The following is a 21,209-nucleotide window of genomic DNA, read 5'->3' as shown; positions in this document are numbered from 1 at the left end:
CTGTTTTAGCCATTTCCTCTCAAAACTGACTGATTTCAGAATTGCTGGAGCACTGTGCAAATACAGAGATTTCTGTGGCCTTTAGACAGTCCTCTAATTCTGTAGGTCTGGAAGAGTGTTGGCAAGTCTGTCATTTTAGAAGTTCCTCAATTGCCTAAGATCAGCAAGTCAGGTTTTAGAGCTACCGCGTTTGATTTTTTCCTCAGATACTTGGCAGTTATTAGGTGGCAGTTATTAAGTTGAAAATTTAAATTGAATATTCTTCCTTTGATTCAGCTGTTTTATAATATGTGTGTGTGTGTGTGTGTGTGTGTGTGTTAAAAATGAGAGCAATGTACTTTAGCTGTGCCACATATAAAGCTGTCAGATTAATAAAACATTTGAACAAGTTCATTGATTCATTAAAAAAAAAAAGACTACATGGTTTGTTCTCTTCCTTAGGGACAAGGACTGCTGGGGATAGCTAAAGGTAGAATATATTTATTTATTTATTTGACTGTACTGGGTCTTTGGAGAAGGACATGGCAACCCACTCCAGTATTCTAGCCTTGGAAATCCCATGGACAGAAGAGCCTGTTGGACTACAGTCCGTGGGGTCGCAGAGTCGGACATGACTGAGTGACTAACACACACACACGCACACTTGGTCTTGGTTGTAGCATATGGGATCTCTAGTTGAGGCATGTGGGATAGAAGCTTGGGCCCTCTGCCTTGGGATCCTGGAGTCTTAGCCGCTGGACCACCAGGGACATCCCCAAATGATGTTTTTTCTTTTGAAGGAAAGTTTTGATGCTTCTGAAGTTCCCGAACTGTTATACTTGGAGGTGCCGTACCTAGAGCTGCTGCCTTTTTCTTCTTTTTTTCCCTCTGTAGTATTCCTTAATTCTCACTTCAGTTTTTCTATTGCCACTGCCTTGGTAACATCCTTGATCATCTTTTACCAGGGTGCCTGGTTCTCAAACTGTGCATTGAGAAGCCTCGAAAGCACAGCAGAGAACTCACAGGTATTGTCAAGAGATGCTTAAGAATGTTGAGGGAAATACAGCAACATCTGTTGGAAACCACACAGAGTACTAGCTTGAGGTAGTTCATTTTGAAAATTAGATTTATATATTCCTTTCAGTGTTACCATATTTTTACGAAGCTGAATTTTTGAGTTTTGTTGTGACAAAAAGCAAGTACCATGTGAAAATTTATGTGAAATAGGAAGAAGGTAGTGTCCAACCTGATTCTAATGTTTGCTGTGCTCATCACAAGTTGTTAGGACATGTATCCTTCTTAAGCTGTTTGGATCTGACTATTCAAGCAGAATGATTAGGTATTTCTTTTTGCCTATGAAAACATTACTGATACAGTAAGGACCTTGTAAACCCGGAAAACTTGGAAACCTCTAATATAGGCTTTTGTGATAGCCCTTAACTCTTTCCTTGCCTCTTTTGGTCCTTTGTATTGTTGCCCTTGTTATCCTTCTAAAAGGAACCTTCTAGATTTCCTCTTTGTTTCTAGGATACTGTTAGTATGATAAGTTTAATCTTTTAAATTCATCTTCCTTCTGTTTTACTAGTCTTTTCCAGTCATTTCCCTTAAGCTTCTACAAGCTTGTTTACCAAATGCAAATAGTTTCCCTCAAATGTTATGTTCCATTCTTTGCTCTTCCCCTCCAAAAATCATTAAATGCAAAGAGCAAGTAGTAATACACTCTTATCGCAAACTAACTTAATTGAAATTGAGTTTATTCATGCAATAAGTGGGTTTAGAAATTGAGTTTAATGGTTCAGCTTTAATTTGAAGTGTACTCTAATTTGCAAAATAATCTTTTAAAAATTGGTTACTTCATTTTTACACTTTTTGTTGAAATTATTTTAGGTTTACAGAAGACTTTCAAAGATAATATTGAGAGTTCTTGTGTACTTTTTAACTCAGATTCCTTTGAGTGAAAATAAACTTTGAGTGAGTAAATAAACTTACCATGGCCATTAATCAAAACTAAGAGATTAACATTAGTTTGTACTAATAGGCCAAACTGCATTAACTTGGACTTCACCGGTTTTTCCACTGATAGCCCTTTTCTGTGTGAGGGCACAATCTAGGTTACCACATTGGGTTTTGTTGTCACATCTCCTTAGTGTCTTCTCCAGTCTTTGACAGTTTACCAATCTTTCCTCGATGATTTTGATGAGTGCTGCTGATTTTGTAGAATGTTTCTTAAGTGGAGTTTGATATTTCAATAATGATTAGACTGGGGCTGTGGATTTGGGGAAGATGCGACCAAGGTGACGTGCCCTCATCACATCATATCAGAGGGCACATGATAGATATCAGCATGGCTTATGACTGTTGATGTTCACCTTGATGACTTAGTTAAGGTGGGTCAGACAGACTTCTCCACTGTTGTTACTGTCCCTGTCCATTCTCCCCATACTCAGTACCTCACACTCTACATACTCTGTTTACTAGCTACCAGTCACGAAGTCCAACATACACATGGGCTGGAGAATTAAGTTCTAGTTCTTGGAAGGAGGGGTGTCAGACACTTTGAGGACATATGTGAAAATCACCCCAAAATTAGTAAAGCTTAGAAGAGAGCTACTTTGAGGTTATGGAAGTATCCTGTTTCTCTTTAAAATTTCAATCACTAATTTTCAGTTCATTAGTTGGTTTTGCCTGTGGTACTTATTTAGTGTTCTATTGATTTTCTATTTCCCTTATTCTTCTTTTATTATTTGGAGTTCTTTTGTAGAACAGAGTTGACCTTTTCTGTTGTTTATTCAGTTATGTATTTATATCAGTTTGGACTTGTAGATATTTATAAAATAACCTTTTGATATTGTAACTGCCTTTGGTACTAAGGTTCTGGTAGGGAGTATATGGTTGGAGCTTTTTTTTTTTTTTTAAAGAAATCTTTATTTTGAAATAATTTTAGAATAGCAGTAAAGTTGCAAAAATAGTACAGAGAATTAATTCCTATATGCCTTTCACCCATATTCCCCAAATGGCAACATTTTATGTAGTGCTTTATCATTCTCTCTTGCTCTCTAATGTCATTTTTTCACCTTAACATTAACCTTCATACCCCTTTACTTACAAGTGCTGAAGTGTGTGTTTCTTAAAAACAAGAATATTTTCTTGCCTAGCCAAGGTTCAGTTTACCAAATCAGGAAATTAAACATTGATAAAATACTGTTACTTACTTAATTTATTGACCTAATTCAATTTTCTGCAATTATCTCCACAATTCTGTTACAGCAAAAGAAGAATTTCCAGGGTTTGTATATTACATTTAGTTGTCATATCTCTTTACTCTCCTCTAATTTGATAGCATTCTTTAGTTTTTTGTTTTTCATGATCTTGATACTTTTGAAGATTTTGCTAAATTTGGTTTTGTCTGTTGTTTCCCATGATTAGGTTCAGACTATGAGTATTTGGCAAGAATACCAAAGTGATGCTGTGTACTCACTGCATCATTTCGGCATGTGATTGTGTGTATAAATATTCTATTCTTTATCTAATTTTTAGTTTTAGCTTTACATTTGGGGCTTCCTAGTGGTAAAAAACAACCTGCTAATGCAGGAAATGTAAGAGGCTTGGGTTTGATCCCTGGGTCAGGAAGATCCCTTGGAGGAGGGCATAGCAACCCACTTTAGTGTTCTTGCCTGGAGAATCCCATGGACAGAGGAGCCTAGAGGACTGTGGTCCATAAGGTCAAAAAAGAGTCCGACACAACTGAAGCAACTTAGCACGAATGCACACACATGGTTATATTTTAGTTTGAGACATAAATAAGTTCATCTGTTTTTATTTGTATTTCACTTTAGAAAATCCCTCTGTCCTTATTAAAGTCATTAGCTGATTCAAAAAAAAGATTTATTAATTTAGTGACTGTGATGGGTCTTCATTGCTGCACTCAGACTTTCTCTAGTTGTGATGATCAGGGGGCTACTCTTTAGTTGCGGTGCAAGGGCTTCTCATTGTGGTGGCTTCTCTTGCTGTGAAGCACCGGTTCTAGGAACTCTGGCTTCAGTAGTTGCAGTACGCGAGCTCAGTAACTGTGACAAACAAGCTTAGTTGCTCTGAAGTATGTGGGATCTTCCCGGAAAAGGAATGGAATTGGTGTCACTTGCATTGCAAAGCGGATTCTTAACCACTGGACCATGAGAGAAGCCCCTAATTAATGAAATTTTTAAGTGGTTCCTCAAATAAGAACTTTTAAAAAGTCACATGATGTTGATTCGTCCCACTATTGGTGATGTTAACTTTGATCACTTGCTTGAAGAGTTGTCTGCCAAGTTTCTCCATTATAAAGTTACTGTTTTTTCTTTGTAGTAAGATACTTTGAGACTGCATAAATATCCTATTCCTAATCAGACTTTTATCCACTAAAAGTTCAGTGTGATTATGTTTTTAATTCAAAACACAGGTGTATTTGTTTTTATTTGCATCCCCACTTTAGAAAAGCTTCCCCCATTCTTACTGAATTAATTAATGTATTAATTAAGGGAATTTAAATGTGTTTCCCCAAGTAAGAGCTGTTTTTAAAAGAGTGTATCTCCCTCATCCCGTCTATTCTGTTCCACTGCCTTGTCCTTTTTTCCCCTTGTTCCATCCAGCCCCTGAATGTTGCTAGTTTCATTTTTCTGGCTTCTTATTTTTAAAAGCAGATTTGTTGAGAGATAATTCACATACTGTACAGTTCACCCTTTTGAAGTGCTCAGTTCAGTGGTTTTAGTGTATTCCTAGAGTTGTACAGCCATCATCACAATCTAATTTTAGAACCCTTTCATCACTTTCAAAAGAAACCCATACTCATTAGCAATCGCTCCCTATTCCTCTGGAATTCATCCCCTCCCCTCTTCCTCTTACACCTGCTATTGCCCTATCCCTGCACTCAGCACCCATTACTCTACTTTCTGTTTCTCCTAATTTGCCTGCTCCAGACATTTATGTAAATAGAATCATACGCTATGGTCTTTCTTTCAGTTAATATAATGATTTCAGGATTCACCCATGTGTAGTGTGTATCAATATGTGGCATTACTGAATCATATTCTATTGTATGAATATACTGCATTTTATTTATTCTAAGTGGGTGTTGGGTTTTTACACTTTTTGGCTATTATTTGTAATGTTGATATGAACATTTTTGTCCTGGGTTTATGCCTAGAAATGGAACTGGTAAATCATGTGGTAACTTTAACTGATGTTTTGCCGTGATCTTTTCATGTATTTGCTGGCTATTTACACATATATGTTTGGAAAAATGTGTATTCTGATCCTTTGCCCGTTTTTAATTGGATTTTTTTTATCGTTTTAGCAGTGCAATGTAGGAGTATATATTTTAGATGTCAGATATGTAATTTGCAAATATTTTCTCTCATTCAATGAGTAGTCTTCACTTTCTTTTTTTAAATTGTGGTATAGTTGATTTCCAATATTATGTTAGTTTCAGGTGATATAGTGATTCAGTTACATACACACACATAGAGATATATATTCTGCTTGGGATTGCATTGAACCTATAGATCAAGTAAGGAAGAACTGATAACTTGGTAATATTGCATCTTCTAATCTATGTACAAAGTATTTCTCCATTTATGTAGATTTTTGAAAATTTTTCTTAAGAGTTTTTTCCTTTTAAGCGCTGATTTTCTGGTTCCCACAACTTTTGCTAAGTTGTGGACTAACTTTTTGCTATTTTCATTTTCACTTGTTCAGCATTTTAAAATTTCTCTTGAGACTCCTTTGACCCATGTGTTGTTTAGAAGTTCATTATTTGATCTCCTAGTATTTTTAGCTATCTGTTGTTGATTTCTAATTCCATTCCATTGTGTAAGAGAGCATACTTTGTATAATTTAAATTTTAAAAACTTTGTTAAGATGTATTTTATGGCCCAGAATTTGTTCCATCTTGGTGAATGTTACATGTGAGTTTGAGAAGAATGTGTGTTTCTGCTCTGGTTGAATGAAGTACTCTATAGATGGTGCTCTTCAGTTCAACTATGTCCTTACTGGATTTTTTGCCAGCTGGATCTTTTAATTCCTGATAGAGGGGTATGGAAATCTTTAGCTACAATAGTAAATTCATCCAGTTTTCTTTACAATTCTATCAGTTTTTGTCTCATATATTTTGATGCTCTGTTGTTAGGCTCATATGAAGTAGGCAGTGTTATGTCTTCTTAGAGAACTGACCCCTTTATCATTATGTAATGTCCATCTTTATCTCTGGTAATATTCCTTGCTGTAAAGTCTGCTTTGCCTGAAGTTACTGTAGCTACTCCAGCTTTTTTGAATTAGTGTTAGTTGCATATCTCTTCCATTCCTTCACTTTTAATTTGTGTGTCTTTATATTAAAAGTTGGTTCATTTTAAACAACATTTATTTAGTAGACTCTAGTTTAGTTGTATCATTTTTTAAACCATTAAAAGTCTGTTTAATTAGTTTATTTAAACCATGTGAAAATGATTGCTGATACAGTTGGATTAATTTCTACCATATTTGTTACTGTTTTCTATTCTCTGCTCTATTCTGTTTCCATTTTGTCTTCCACTCTTTTTCTGCCTCTGTTTATTTGCTTCTTTTCCTTCTTCAGTTGTAACTGAGCATTTATATGATTCTACTATTTGTCCTCTCCTAGCATATACATTTTATTTCTTTGAAAAACTGATTTGATTGATTTATTCATTTTTGATTGCACTGGGTCTCTGTTGTTGCATGCAGGCTTTCTCTAGTTGTGGCAAGCTGGGGCTACCTTTCATTGCTGCTCTCGGACTTCTCATTGAGGTGGCGTCTCTTGTTGAGGATCACAGGTGCTGGTGCATGGGCTTCAGTAGTTGTGGTTCATGGGCTTAGTTGCTCTGTGTTGTGTGGAATCTACACAGACCACCGATTGAAAGTGTGTCCCTTACATTGGCAGGCAGATTCTTATCCACTGCACCACCAGGAAAGTCCTCAGTTCTATTTAAAAAAAAAAAAAAATTTTTTTTTTAAATCATTGCCCTTAACGATGCAGTATACATTTACAACTAATCCAGGTCCTCTTTCAAATAACACTATACCATTTCATTGATATTACAAGTATCTTTTAACAGAATATTCCTAGTTCCTCCCTCCTGTCCTTCTAATGTTGCTATCATTCATTTCACTTATCTATAGGCTCTAATCATCAAATGCATCATTGGTATTATTATTTTGAATAAACTGTTCTATGCTAGATCAATTGAGAATTATTAATTAAGAAAAATGAAAAATTTTACTTTGCCTTCATTTTTCTTTCTCTGGTACTTTTCCTTTTTTATTTCTTAAAAAATATTTTTTTAATTGGAGGACAGTTGCTTTACAATGTTGTGTTGGTTTCGCTGTACAACAATTCTAATCAGCCATAATTATGTGTGTGTGTGTGTGTGTGTGTGTGTGTGTGTATGTGTATGTGCGTGTGTGTATATCCTCTTCTCCTTTCTTTATGTAGATCTGAGTTTCTGACTTTTGACTTATATAATTTTCCTTCTCCCTGAGGACTTTTTAACCATTTCTTTGCAAGAGGTGTCTACTGGTGTTGGATGCACTCGACTTTTGTTAGTCTGAGAGTCTTTATTTCTCCTTCACTTTTAAAGTATAATTTGTTTAGATACAGAATTCTAGGTTGTATTCCACCCCACCACACACAAACACTCAGCACTTTACTTTATTCCACTCTCTTACTTGCATGATTTCTGAAAAGAAGTTCAATGTAATGCTTATCCTTCTTCCTCTGTAGAAAAGTGTTTTTTCCTCTGGCTTTCTTTAAAACTTTATATTTGATTATATGCAGTGAAAATATGATATGCTTAAACATAGGCTTTGAAATATCATTTTGCTTGGTGTTCTCTGAGCTTCTGGATCTGGTGCTGGTATCTACCATTAATTTTGTGAAATTCTCTGTCATACTGCTTCAAATATTCCTTCTGTTTATTTCTCTTTTTCTTTTCCATTATACCCTTTGCAATTGACCCACAGTTTTTGGATATTTTGTTCTTTCTTGTGCTTTTTTTTTTTTTTTTTTCTATTTCCATTTTAGTTTTGGAAGTTTCTACTGACATTTCAAGTTCACTGATTGTTCCCTTGACTGTGTCCAATCTACTGATGAGCCCGTCAAAGCCATTCTTCATTTCTGTTACAGTATTTTGATGTCTAGTGTTTCCTTTTGATTCTTAGAATTTCCATCTTTCTGCTTTATTACACATCTGTCTTTGTATGTTGCCTGCTTTTCCCATTAGACACCTTAGCATATTCATTGTAATTGTTTTAAATTCCTGGTCTGATAATTCCAACATTTCTGCCCTATCTGAGCCTGGTTCTACTGCTTGCTTTGTCTCTTCCAGCTGTGCTTTTGGTGATTTAGCATGCTTTGTAATTTTATTGTTTAAAGCTGGTCATGATGTACTGAATGAATGGAACCGAGGCAAATAAGCCTTTAGTGTAAGGATTTATTTGGATAGGAGTGGGCTTCCTTAGTGGCTCAGATGATAAAGAATCTGCCTGCAATACAGAAGATATGAGTTCGATCCCTGGGTTGGGAAGATCCCCTGCAGAAGGGAATGGCTACCCACTTCAGTATTCTTGCCTGGAGAATTCCATGGACAGAGGAGCCTGGTGGGCTACAGTGCATGGGGCCATACAGAGTCAGACACAACTGAGCGACTTTCACTTGAGGCTGTGTTTATTGTTTGTTGTAGCTAAAAGTTCCTCTGTGTACCTTTTTTAAAAATATTCTTTTTTTGTCTTTGTATTTCCCAAATATTTAAACATTATGTATTATAGAAACACATAATGATGATTATCTTAATGATAATTTCTATATATCCAACACTTACTGTGTACTAGATTAGATACTGTGGTGTGTGTTTTGCCATTTAATCCTTACAGTGACTTTATGAGGGAAGGCACTGTTCTCATTTTCTAGAGGAAGAAATTTAGGCATAGGAAGATTAAGTAATTTTCTCAACATATGCAGCTTACTAATGGAGCTTAGAATTGGGATTTAAATTTATAAAACTCAGACCCATAAAGCAGCCTGACTTTAGAGCCTGCTATGTTTGTATGTAATGAACTTACTGAAGTTTTCTGAGTTCTTAAATGAATTGTTTGTCTTATTTTAATTTTACCAGGAAATATTTGATAAGTGTCAAGGTCATAGTATTGGGCTTAATAGTTTATTTTTGTTATTTTTTGACTTTAACACAAGGCTTGCAGAATCTTAGCTCCTCCACGGCGGGTTGAACCCAGACGCTGGCAGTGAAAGTGCCAAGTTCTAACCACTGAACTGCCAGGGAATTCCCGATAGCTTACTTTTAATGGTTAATAATATGTCCTGAATTTCCAGTAGAGCAATAGGAGTTTACTATTAATAATAAGAGAAAATGACGTATAATTTATTTTGCAAAAAAGATAATTAAAAAAGTTCACCATAATAATTAAAATACATTAATTCTACTAAATTAGAATTGATAAATAAATTCTCAATAAGTTGTCTAGAAAATATGGATTTCTGTAAATCAAGGATATCTGCCATTTTATTAATTTAGAATTATTTTTGAAATGATTTTCTCATTTCAGGTTTATTGAATATATGTAACAGGCAAGAACAGTTATAATCATAAGATTATATGTATACACATTTAAAGAAATATTATTTGTGCATCCTCACTAAATACCATCTTTATCTTATTTTTCTCATACATACAATTTCTTGGTTGTATAAAAATACTTCCAGTTTTTATTTTGTATTTTTATCCCTTTCCCTCTTTTCTTCCAGTGTGCATGAATGTTTATTTAATATCTACTGGTTATTTCAGATACTTTTTTTCTTGGCAGACTTCAGAAAATGTGTTAATTACTGTTTGGTAAAAGTGATTTTTATATAATATTGTTTAAGATACTATAATTTAACTTGCCCTTTAAATTTTTTCCCTTGATGATAAATGTACGTTGAATGACTTAAATACTATTGAGAATCTTTATTTTATCTTTAAAAAAAAAATCTTCACTTTTTTTCCTGAGAAATGTTTCTTGTCTCTTCTGCTTAGTTGGGTGGTTCACTTCGCTGCCTATAAACATGCCTGTTTATTCAAATCTCTTCTTGATTAAGTGTTTAGTATTACTCTGCATTTCTGCCTAGTACCCTGTTCAACTCTTCCTTGAAGGATTAGCAGAATTCTTAAAGCCTTCCATAATTCTTACTGTTAATGATCTCTTTTTTGTTCCTCTGACAACTTTAAACCTTGATGGTCAGTAATACTACTAAGAATAGTTTAAAAGAAAAAAGCTGAAAATACATGCTTATTAGGTACCAGACATTTTGCCAAGTGTTTTCCTTGAATGTTTCATTTAGTGCTCATATTAATTCTGCAAAGTCAGTACTGTTATCTTCAAATGACAGAGAAGGGTGACTTGGGCTTTGTGAGGTTAACATTTGCCCAAAGTCATATAGTTATTGGAGCCATGATTCAGGTTAGATCTATCTGATTGCAGAGTCTATCCTCAACTACTTTGCTAGCATTTAAATATTTAGCTTCTTTTTTTGTTCTTTTTTTCCTCATTCTCATACTTAATGTTTGTTCTTACTGGACTGTAAAATCATTGAGAGTAAGACGTTATTTCTAATATGAGCCAAAAATGCATGCTAAGTTTCTGAGTAGCACCAGAGTATCTTATAGGATGTTCAGTAATGATTACATATATATATATAATAATTTTAATGGTTTCTTTTTAAGTTAGTTCATTTATTCAGCTGCATTGGATCTAAGTTACGGCACGAAGGATCTTTGTTGTCATGTGGGATCTTTTGTTGCGGCACATGGGCTCTGTCGTTGCAGCATGCAGGCTTTGTTGCTCCACAGCATGTGGGATCTTAAGTTTCCTGACCAGGAATTGAAACTCTGTCCCCTGCTTTGCAAGGTGGATTCTTAACCACTGGATCACCAGGGAAGGCCCTAATTTTAATGCTTTCTAAATATGTATGAAAATACTTTATGATAGTTATTTCTAAACTGAAACCATCCTGAGGAGGTACGGGTCAGCAGTGGACTGCTGCAGAGGCAGGGGTTCTGGGTGCAGTAGACCTGGGTATGGTATAAGCCCTCTTGGAGGAGATCGCCATTAACCTCACCACAGAGCCACCAGAACTTACACAGGACTGGGAAACAGACTCTTGGAGGGCACAAACATAACCTTGTATGCAGCAGGACCTAGGAGAAAGGAGCAGTGACCCCACAAGAGACTGACCCAGATTTGCCCAGGACTGTCCAGGAGTCTTCAGAGGAGGTGTGGGTCAGCGGTGGCCAGCTGCAGGGCTAGGGGCACTGAGTGGAGCAGTACATGGGACCTTTTGAAAGAAGTTGCCATTATCTTCCTTACCTCCACCATAGTTTGGCCTCAGGTCAAATAAGGGGCAGGGAACACAGCCCCGCCCTTCAACAGAAAATTGGATTAAAGACTTACTGAGCATGGCCCCGCCCATCAGAACAAGACCCAGTTTCCCCCTCCGTCAGTCTTTCCCATCAGGAAACTACCATAAGCCTCTTATCCTTCTCCATCACAGGGCAGCCAGACTGAAAACCACAATCACAGAAAACTAACCAATCTGATCACATGGACCACAACCTTGTCTCACTCAGTGAAACTATGAGCCATGCCCTGTAGGGCCACCCAAGATGGGCGGGTCCTAGTGGATAGTTCTGACAAAATGAGGTCCACTGGAGAAGGGAATGGTAAACCACTTTAGTATTCTTGCCTTGAGAACCCCATGAACCGTATGAAAAGGCAAAAAGATAGGACACTGAAAGATGAACTCCCCAGGTTAGTAGGTGCCCAATATGCTACTGGAGATCAGTGGAGAAATAATTCCAGAAAGAATGAAGAGACAGAGCCAAAGCAAAAATAACACCAGTTGTGGATGTGATTGGTGATGGAAACAAAGTCCAGTGCTGTAAAGGGCAATATTGCATAGGAACCTGGAATGTTAGGTCAGTGATCAAGGCAAATTGGAAGTGGTCAAACAGGAGATGGCAAAGAAGAAAAGGAATGATATACCCATTTGAATGCAGAGTTCCAAAGAATAAAAGGAGAGATAAGAAAGCCTGCCTCAGTGATCAATGCAAGGAAATAGAGGAAAACAGTAGAATGATAAAGACTAGAGATCTCTTCAGAAAAATTAGAGATACCAAGGGAACTTTTCATGCCAAAATGGACACAATAAAGGACAGAAATGGTATGGATCTAATAGAAGCAGACGATATTAAGAAGAGGTGGCAAGAATACCCAGAGGAACCACACAAAAAAGATCTTCAGGACCCAGATAATCACGATGGTGTGATCACTCACCTAGAGCCAGACATCCTGGAATGAGAAGTTAAGTGGTCCTTAGGAAGCATCACTACGAACAAAGCTAGTGAAGGTGTTGGAATTCCAGTTGAGCTATTTCAAATCCTAAAAGATGATGCCATGAAAGTGCTGCACTCAATATGCCAGTAAATTTGGAAAACTCAGCGGTGGCCACAGGACTGGAAAAGGTCCGTTTTCATTCCAATCCCAAAGAAAGGCAATGACAAAGAATGTTCAAACTGCTGCACAATTGCACTCATCTCACACACTAGCAAAGTAATGCTCAAAGTTCTCCAAGCTAGGCTTCAGCAATATGTGAACCATGAACTTCCAGATGTTCAAGCTGGATTTAGAAAAGGCAGAGGAATCAGAGATTAAATTACCAACATCTGTTGGATCATCAAAAAAGCAAGAGAGTTCCAGAAAAACATCTACTGCTTTATTGACTATACCAAAGCCTTTGAATGTGTTTAGTTCAGCTCAATTGCTCAGTTATGTCTGACTCTTTGCGAGCCCATGGACTGCATCACGCCAGGCCCCCCGTCTATCACCAACTCCTGGAGTTTACTCAAACTCATGTCCATTGAGTTAGTGATGCCATCTAACCATCTCATCCTCTGTCGTCCCCTTCTCCTCCTGCCTTCAATCTTTCCCAGCCTCAGGATCTTTTCCAGTGAGTCAACTCTTCACATCAGGTGGACAAAGTACTGGCGTTTCAGCTTCAGCATCAGTCCTTCCAGTGAATATTCAGTACTGATTTCCTTTAGGATGGACTGGTTGGATCTCCTTGCAGTCCAAGGGACTCTCACATCTTCTCCAACACCACAGTTCAAAAGCATCGGTTCTTTGGCACTCAGCTTTCTTTATAGGCCAACTCTCACATCCATACATGACTATGGGAAAAACCATAGCTTTGACTAGACAGACTTGTTGGCAAAGTTATGTCTCTGCTTTTTAATAAGCTGTCTAGGTTGGTCATAGCTTTTCTTCCAAGGAGAAAGTAAGTGTGTTTTAATTTCATGGCTGTAGTCACCGTCTGCAGTGATTTTGAAGCCCCCCCCCCCCCACAAGTCAGCCACTGTTTCCATTATTTCCCCATCTATTTGCCATGAAGTGATGGGACCAGATTGTCAGGGAATGTTTGACGGGAGGATTCCTACGTGCTGTCTCTCATGAGTCCTTTGTCCCTCTTCAAGCGGAACAGCACGCTGCTCCCAGGGACTGAGGTCATTGTGTGAGGCAGACTTGGGTCTCCTTTAGTAAACATTCTCTTTAGGACAAAACTGCTTAGTCTCCTTCCCCTTTCTTGAGATGTGGATTGTCTCCTGACCTTGTGACTAACATTACCTCTCGTTCCCTTGGTAACGGTTGATGTACGTTCGGTTTTCTGATCTCTATCATTCCCGAAAGAAGTTTAATGTACCACAGCCTATATATACTCATAGGAAAATCATTAAAGCACCTTTGCTCCATCAGAGCTTAGGTCCCCGGGTCTTTTTTGTCTCTCTCTCTCTCTCTCTCTTTCCCTCTCTTTCTTTCTTTTTCTGGCTGACTCTCTGGAGCGTGGAGACCCATCGTGCTCACTTTTCTGCCCGGGCTTCTAAGACCCTCTCGAGAGGGCGCCTGGTGCCTTCGTGAGCAATGCAAGTCCTGTGTCAAGGACTTGATTGGTCCTCTGCGTAAACCAAGGGATATCAGCCTCTTTCTCTCTTTTACTTTCTTATCGTCGACTCCGTACCACAGGGTTCTGGTCCATTAAAGGACCCCAACACCAGAAGCCATGATCTTCGTTTTCTGAATGTTGAGCTTTAAGCCAACTTTTTCACTCTGTTTCACTTTCATCAAGATGCTCTTTAGTTCTTCACTTTCTACTGTAAGGGTGGTGTCATCTGCATATCTGAGGTTATTGATATTTCTCCCAACAATCTTGATTCCAGTTTGTGCTTCATCCAGCCTGAAATTTTGCATGGTGTATTCTGCATATAAGTTAAATAAGCAGGATGACAATATACAGTCTTGATGTATGATCTAAATCAAATCCGCTACGATTATACAGTGGAAGTGACAAATAGATTCAGGGGCTTAGATGTGATCGAAAGTATGCCTGAAGAACTATGGATGGAGGTTCATGACATAGTACAGGAGGCAGTGATCAAGATCATCCCCAAGAAAAAGAAATGCAAAAAGCCAAAATGGTTTTCTGAGGAGGCCTTACAAATAGCTATAAAAAGAAGAGAAGTGAAAGGCAAAGGAGAAAAGGAAAGGTATACCCACTTGAATGCAGAGTTCCAGAGAATGGCAAGGAGAGATAAGAAAGCCTTCCTCAGCCATCAATGCAAAGAAATAGAGGAAAGCAGTAGAATGGAAAGACTAGAGATCTCTTCAGGAAAATTAGAGATACCAAGGGAACATTTCATGCAGAGATGGAACACTGGGGTACATGTGTCTTTTTTAATTTTGGTTTCCTCAGAATATGTGCCTATTAGTGGGATTGCTGGATCATATGATGTTTTTATTCCCAGTTTTTTAAGGAATCTCCATACTGTCTTCCATAGTGGCTGTATCAACTTACATTTCCATCAACACTACAAGAGGGTTCCCTTTTCTCCACACCCTGTCTAGCATTTATTGTTTGTAGACTTTTTGATGATGGCCATTCTGACTAGTGTGAGGTGATATTTCACTGTAGTTTTGATTTGCATTTCTCTAATATAGCGATGTTGAGCATCTTTTCATGTGTTTGTTAGCCATCTATATGCCTTTGGAGAAAGGTCTGTTTAGGTCTTTTCCCCGTTTTTTGATTGGGTTATTTGTTTTTGTGGTATTGACTTGTATGAGCTGCTTGTATATTTTGGAAATTAATCTTTGTCAGTTTTTCATTTGCTATTATTTTTTCCCATTCTGATGGTTGTTTTTCACCATGTTTATAGTTTTCTTTGCTGTGCAAATGCTTTTAAGTTTAATAAGGTCCCACTTGTTTATTTTTGTTTTTATTTCCATTCCTCTAGGAGGTGGGTCATAGAGGATCTGGCTGTGATTTATGTCATAGAGTGTTCTACCTATGTTTTCCTCTAAGAGTTTTATAGTTTTTGGTCTTACATTTAGGTCTGCAGTCCATTTTGAGTTTATCTTTGTGTACAGTGCTCTGATTTCATTCTTTTACATGTGCCTATCCAGTTTCTCCAGCACCACTTTTTGAAGAGGCTGTCTTTTCTCCATTGTATATTCTTGCCTCGTTTGTCAAAAATAAGGTATCCATAGGTGCATCTCACTCTTATTAATCCATTTTTCTCTTCAAGTGATATAGCAATATGTCTGTCTATGTCCAAATGCTGTTTGATTCTGAGTGAAAGTTATATATTTGGTATTGTAGGCCCTGGCTATTTGTTTTCTATTTACAAAATAACTCTTAGCCAAACACAAAATACTTACTTTTAATAGCATATAATGTGCAGAGTACAAATCTTGAAAATGTAAAAATGATGATATAGAGGTAGAGGCTGGAATATCAGCAATTGGGAAAGAAGAAATACTGGGGCACACAAGCACACACATTTTAGTAAAAAGACAGTAGATGATCCAAGAAATGAGATTTATACTTTTTTATTTAGTATTTCCTATATTTTTTATTCTTATGTGCATGATTTTACAGGAATAAAAATATATTTAAATGATTCTGTATAGCACCTTAGAAGAACATAACAACTTAAGGCAAATCATATAGTGAAAAACGTGGACACACACTTGTGTATAGTAGGCTTTCAGTTAGATATGTGTTATAGTGAGAGTGTGGGTTACTTTTAGAAAATGAAGGAAAGGAATTGATGCATTATTATGAAAATACATGTATTTTAAACATTTGTAAAATAAAAGATAACCCAAATATAGGCAATAAACATTCTCAAAAGTAGTTTACAAATTCATATAATAGACTTGTCTGCAATGCAGGAGACCTGGGTTCAATTACTGGGACGGGAAGATCCCCTGGAGAAGGAAATGGCAGCCCTCTCCAGTATTCTTGCCTGGAGAATCCCATGGACAGAGGAGACTGGCAGGCTACAATCCATGGAGTCGCAAGAGTCAGACATAACTTAGCTACTTCACCACCACCACCACTATAATAGACTCACTATTTCAGAATCTGTAGATAAAGGAAATAAAATATAGTTCTTTATTTCCCAACTTAGAGGTTAACTGTGCATCATAAATGACCTGGAAGTGTTGGAAAATTGGTCATAAGTGTGCCAGTTTTAAACACTAAATGTCTTAATAAAGTCTTTTACTTATATGAAGTATATACTCTCAGAAAGCATTGTAAAAACTATATTTCCATGTGAATTTTAGAATTAGCTTGTAATTTTATTAAAAAACAAAGCTCGTAAGAATATTATTTGGAATTGCACTGAATCTGTGTATAAATTTGGGAAAGACTGACATCTTAATACTGAGTCTTCAGATCCAGGAACAAGGTTTATCTCTCCATTTATTTAGGTCTTACTTAATTTCTCTAAACTGTGCTTTGTAATTTTCAGTCTATAGGTCTTTCTTTCACATCTTTTGCTAGGTTTATCCCTAAGTAGTTTTTTTTTTTATATTGTAGTAATATTTTAAAAATTCCTATATCTGATTTTTCACTTATATATGGGGACAGAATTGATATTTGTTTATCTGTCTTGTATTTTGCAGGTTTGCTAAACTTCTTTATTAGTTCTAGTGTTTTTGTTTTTTTGCTGTTGTTTTTTAATAGATTCCACTGGGTCTTCTTCATAAATTATCATGGCATCCAAATAAAGAGATTTTAACTTCTTCCTTGCTAATTTGGATGTCTTTTATTTCTTCTTTTACCTGATTGCACTGATTAGTCTTTCTTTACAACATAGAAGAGAAATGATAAGAGTGGAAAACCCTTTCATGCTCCTGATCTTAGGGGGGTGTATTGCATCTTTCACCAGTTGTGTGATGTCAGCTGTAGGTTTGGTAGGTGCTCTTTAGTAGGATGAGGAGGTTCTCTTCTGTTCCTTATTTGCTGAGAGCGTTCGTCAGAAAAGGATTTTGGATCTTATCAAATGCTTTTTCTAAATATCTATTGAAATTATCATACTGTTTTTCTTTTTTAGTTTGCTAACATAGTAAATTGCATATTTTTTTTATAATGTTAAGGCAACCCTACATTCCTAGAATAAACCTAACTTCGTGATATCCCTCTGTGTGTGTATGCTAAGTCACTTCAGTCATGTCCAGCTCTGTGCCACCCTGTGGGCTGTAGCCTGCCAGGCTCCTCTGTCCATGGAATTCTCCAGGCAAGAATACTGGAGTGGATTGCCATGCCCTTGTCCAAGGGATCTTCCTAACCCAGGGATCGAACCTATGTCTCTTACATCTCCTGCGTTGGCAGGTGGGTTCTTTACCACTAGCACCCCCGGAAGGCCCATTATCCCTTTAATATTTTGTTAGATTAAATTTGCTACAATTTTGTTTAGTATTTTACATCTGTGTTCATGATGGATATTTTTCTGTAGTGTTTTGCTTTTGTTTTCTTATAAAAGCCTTAGCCTGATTTTTTATCAGGATAATGCTGGCCTCATTGAATGAGTTGGAAAGTATTTTCTCTGGTTCAGTTTTCCAGAAGAGTTTGTGCGGAATTGGTATTATTTTTCTTTTAAATGTTTGTTGGAGTCTTCAGTGAAGCCATCTGGTGTGGAGATTTCTTTGTAGGAAGGCTTTAAACTTCAAAATTAATTTTTTTAATGGATAGAGAACTATTCACATGTATTTTTTTTCTTGAGCGAACTTAGTTTGTGTGTTTTAGGAAGCTGTCTATTTTATCTGTTGTCAAATGTACTGCCATAAAAATGTTCTTAACATTTATTACCTTTTAGTGTCTGTGATTATGTTACCTCTTCATTCTGGATATTATTTATTTGTGTCATGTCTTTTTCCTGACCTATATAACAGTTTATCAATTTTATTTATTTTTTGAAAGAACCTGCTTTTGGTCTCTTTCTCTATATTTCCATTGCTTTTCATTGATCTTCTCTTTTATCTTTATTATTTCTTCTCTTCTATTTACTCTGTGCTAATTTGCTCTTCTCATTCTAGTTCTTTAAGATAGAAGTTGATTTCATATTTTAAGGTGAAATTTAAGACCAATCCACAGCTCAGAGGGATGAACTTGGGCAGGAAATATAAATTTGATTTAGTCAATTTTGCTATGGTCATAGATAAGGTTGCCAACAGAGATAGGCTTGAGGGAGAAGAGACAGAATCTGAAACTAATTTTTCCTTTAGTGGTGGTAAAAGATACCTAACATAACATTATATAATTTTAATCACTTTAACCGTACAGTTCAGAGGTGTTAAGTACATCCATATTGTTGTGCAGCCATCTTTGCTATCCATCTCAAGAACTTTTTCATCCTTCCAAACTGAAACTTGTCATTAGACAATAATTCCCTATTCTCTTTTCCTCCATCCCTGGCAACCATCATTCTACTTTCTGTCTCTCTGAATTTAACTACTCTAGATACATAAGTGAAATCATATAATCCTTTTGTGTCTGGCTTCTTTCATTTAAAATAATGTCTTCGGTGTGATTCCGTCCTGCTACTAGTGCTCATTCGAATAGTAGTCGTTTAATTCCGTCCGGCTTCTTTCCCACATAAGTGCGTGCCGCCACCCATGGAGGATTCAGTGGACATGGACATGAGCCCCTTGAGGCCCCAGAACTGTCTTTTCGGTTGTGAACTAAAGACTGACAGAGATTATTACTTCAAGGTGGATAATGATGAAAATGAGCACCAGTTATCTTTAAGAACGGTCAGTTTAGGGGCTGGAGCAAAGGATGAGTTACACATTGTTGAAGCAGAGGCGATGAATTATGAAGGCAGTCCAATTAAAGTAACACTGGCAACTTTGAAAATGTCTGTACATCCAACGGTTTCTCTTGGGGGCTTTGAAATTACACCACCTGTGGTCTTACGGTTGAAGTGTGGTTCAGGGCCTGTGCATATCAGTGGACAGCACTTAGTAGCTGTGGAGGAAGATGCAGAGTCAGAAGATGAAGAGGAGGAGGATGTGAAACTCCTAAGTATATCTGGAAAGCGTCCTGCCCCTGGAAGTGGTAGCAAGGTTCCCCAGAAAAAAGTAAAGCTTGCTGCTGATGAAGATGACGACGATGATGATGATGAAGACGACGATGATGATGACAATTTTGATGAGGAAGTTGAAGAAAAAGCTCCAGTAAAGAAATCTGTACGAGATACTCCAGCCAAAAATGCACAGAAATCGAACCAAAATGAAAAAGACTCAAAACCATCAACACCAAGATCAAAAGGTCAAGAATCCCTCAAAAAACAGGAAAAAACACCTAAAACACCGAAAGGACCTAGCTCTGTAGAAGACATTAAAGCAAAACTACAAGCAAGTATGGAAAAAGGTGGTTCCCTTCCCAAAGTGGAAGCCAAGTTTATCAATTATGTGAAGAATTGTTTCCCGATGACTGACCAGGAGGCTATTCAAGATCTCTGGCAGTGGAGGAAGTCTCTTTAAGAAAACAGTTTAAACAGTTTGTTAAAAATTTTCCGTGTTATTTCATTTCTATAACAGTTGATATCTGGCTGTCCTTTTTATAATGCAGAGTGAGAACTTTCCCTACCGTGTCTGATAAATGTTGTCCATGTTCCATTGCCAAGAATGTGTTGTCCAAAATGCCTGTTTAGTTTTTAAAGATGGAACTCCACCCTTTGCTTGGTTTTAAGTATGTATGGAATGTTATGATAGGAATAGTAGTAGTGGTGGTCAGACAGATGGAAATGGTGGGGAGACAAAAATATACATGTGAAATAAACTCAGTATTTTAATAAAGTAAAAAAAAAATAAATGTCTTCAAGATTCTTCCAAAAAAAAAAAAGATTCTTCCATGTTGTAGCATGTGTCAGAATTTCATTCCTTTTAAAGGCTGAATGATATTCTACTGTATGTATATACTTTATTTTATTTATCATTCTTCCATTGATGGACATTTGGGTTGTTTTCACCTTTTGGTTATTATGAGTAATGCTGCTGTGAACTTGATATTTAACTTTTTGAGGATCCACCAAATTGTTTTCCACAATGACTGCATCATTTTACATTGTGACCAGCAGTGCACATAGGTTCCAGTTTCTCCATGTCCTTACTAACACACGTATATATGGAATAAAGAAAATATATGTACATAAACAATAGCCATCCTTATGAGTGTGAAGTGGTATCTCATTTAGGTTTTGGTTTTTATTTCCCTAGTGATTAGTGATGTTGTGCATTTCTTTCAAGTGCTCATTGGCCACCTATATCTTCTTTGGAGAAATGTCTAGTTAAGTTCTTTGCCCATTTTTCATTTTGGAGTGTGTATGTGTGTGTGTGTTGTAGTTGTTGAGTTGTAGGAGTTCTTTATTTATTTTGGCTATTAATTCCGTAAGAGATATATGATTTGCAAGTATTTTCTCCATTTTATAAGCTGCTTTTTCACTGTTTATAGTGTTTTTTCATATACAAAAGTTTTTAGTTTTAATGAAGTCCAACTTTTGTTGCCTGTGCTTTTGTTATATCTAAGAAAACACTGCCAAACCTAGCATCACGAAGCTTTTATTCTCTGTTTTCCTCTAAGAATTCTATAGTTTTTGCTCTTATGTTTAGATTTTTGATTTGCTTTAACTTTTCTTTGTGGTATAAGGTAAGAATATGACCAAGTTTGGAAGACTTCCCAACATTGCCTGGCCAGATAGAGGAAGGATAAGCCTGCAGAGAGGGAAAAATGAACACATATCAATGTTGCTGAGAGATCAAATTTGCAGCCATGAAGTTAAAAGGCGCTC

The 21,209-nt window shown here is 36.7% G+C and overlaps 1 protein-coding gene and 1 pseudogene across 4 annotated transcripts in view; both read left to right on the top strand.

Moving 5' to 3' along the window:
- Positions 1–21,209, top strand: part of EHBP1 (EH domain binding protein 1) — a 340,642-nt gene that overhangs the window by 14,523 nt on the left and 304,910 nt on the right. The gene's annotated exons all lie outside the window — the stretch shown is intronic.
- Positions 18,971–20,233, top strand: LOC136162812 (nucleophosmin pseudogene; annotated as a pseudogene).

The sequence above is a fragment of the Muntiacus reevesi genome, chromosome 3 (assembly GCF_963930625.1).
Source record: "Muntiacus reevesi chromosome 3, mMunRee1.1, whole genome shotgun sequence".
In the NCBI taxonomy this organism is placed as follows: Eukaryota; Metazoa; Chordata; class Mammalia; order Artiodactyla; family Cervidae; genus Muntiacus; species Muntiacus reevesi.
The sequence above is the reverse complement of the archived record's forward strand: the minus strand, read 5'-3'. Positions and strand labels throughout refer to the sequence as shown.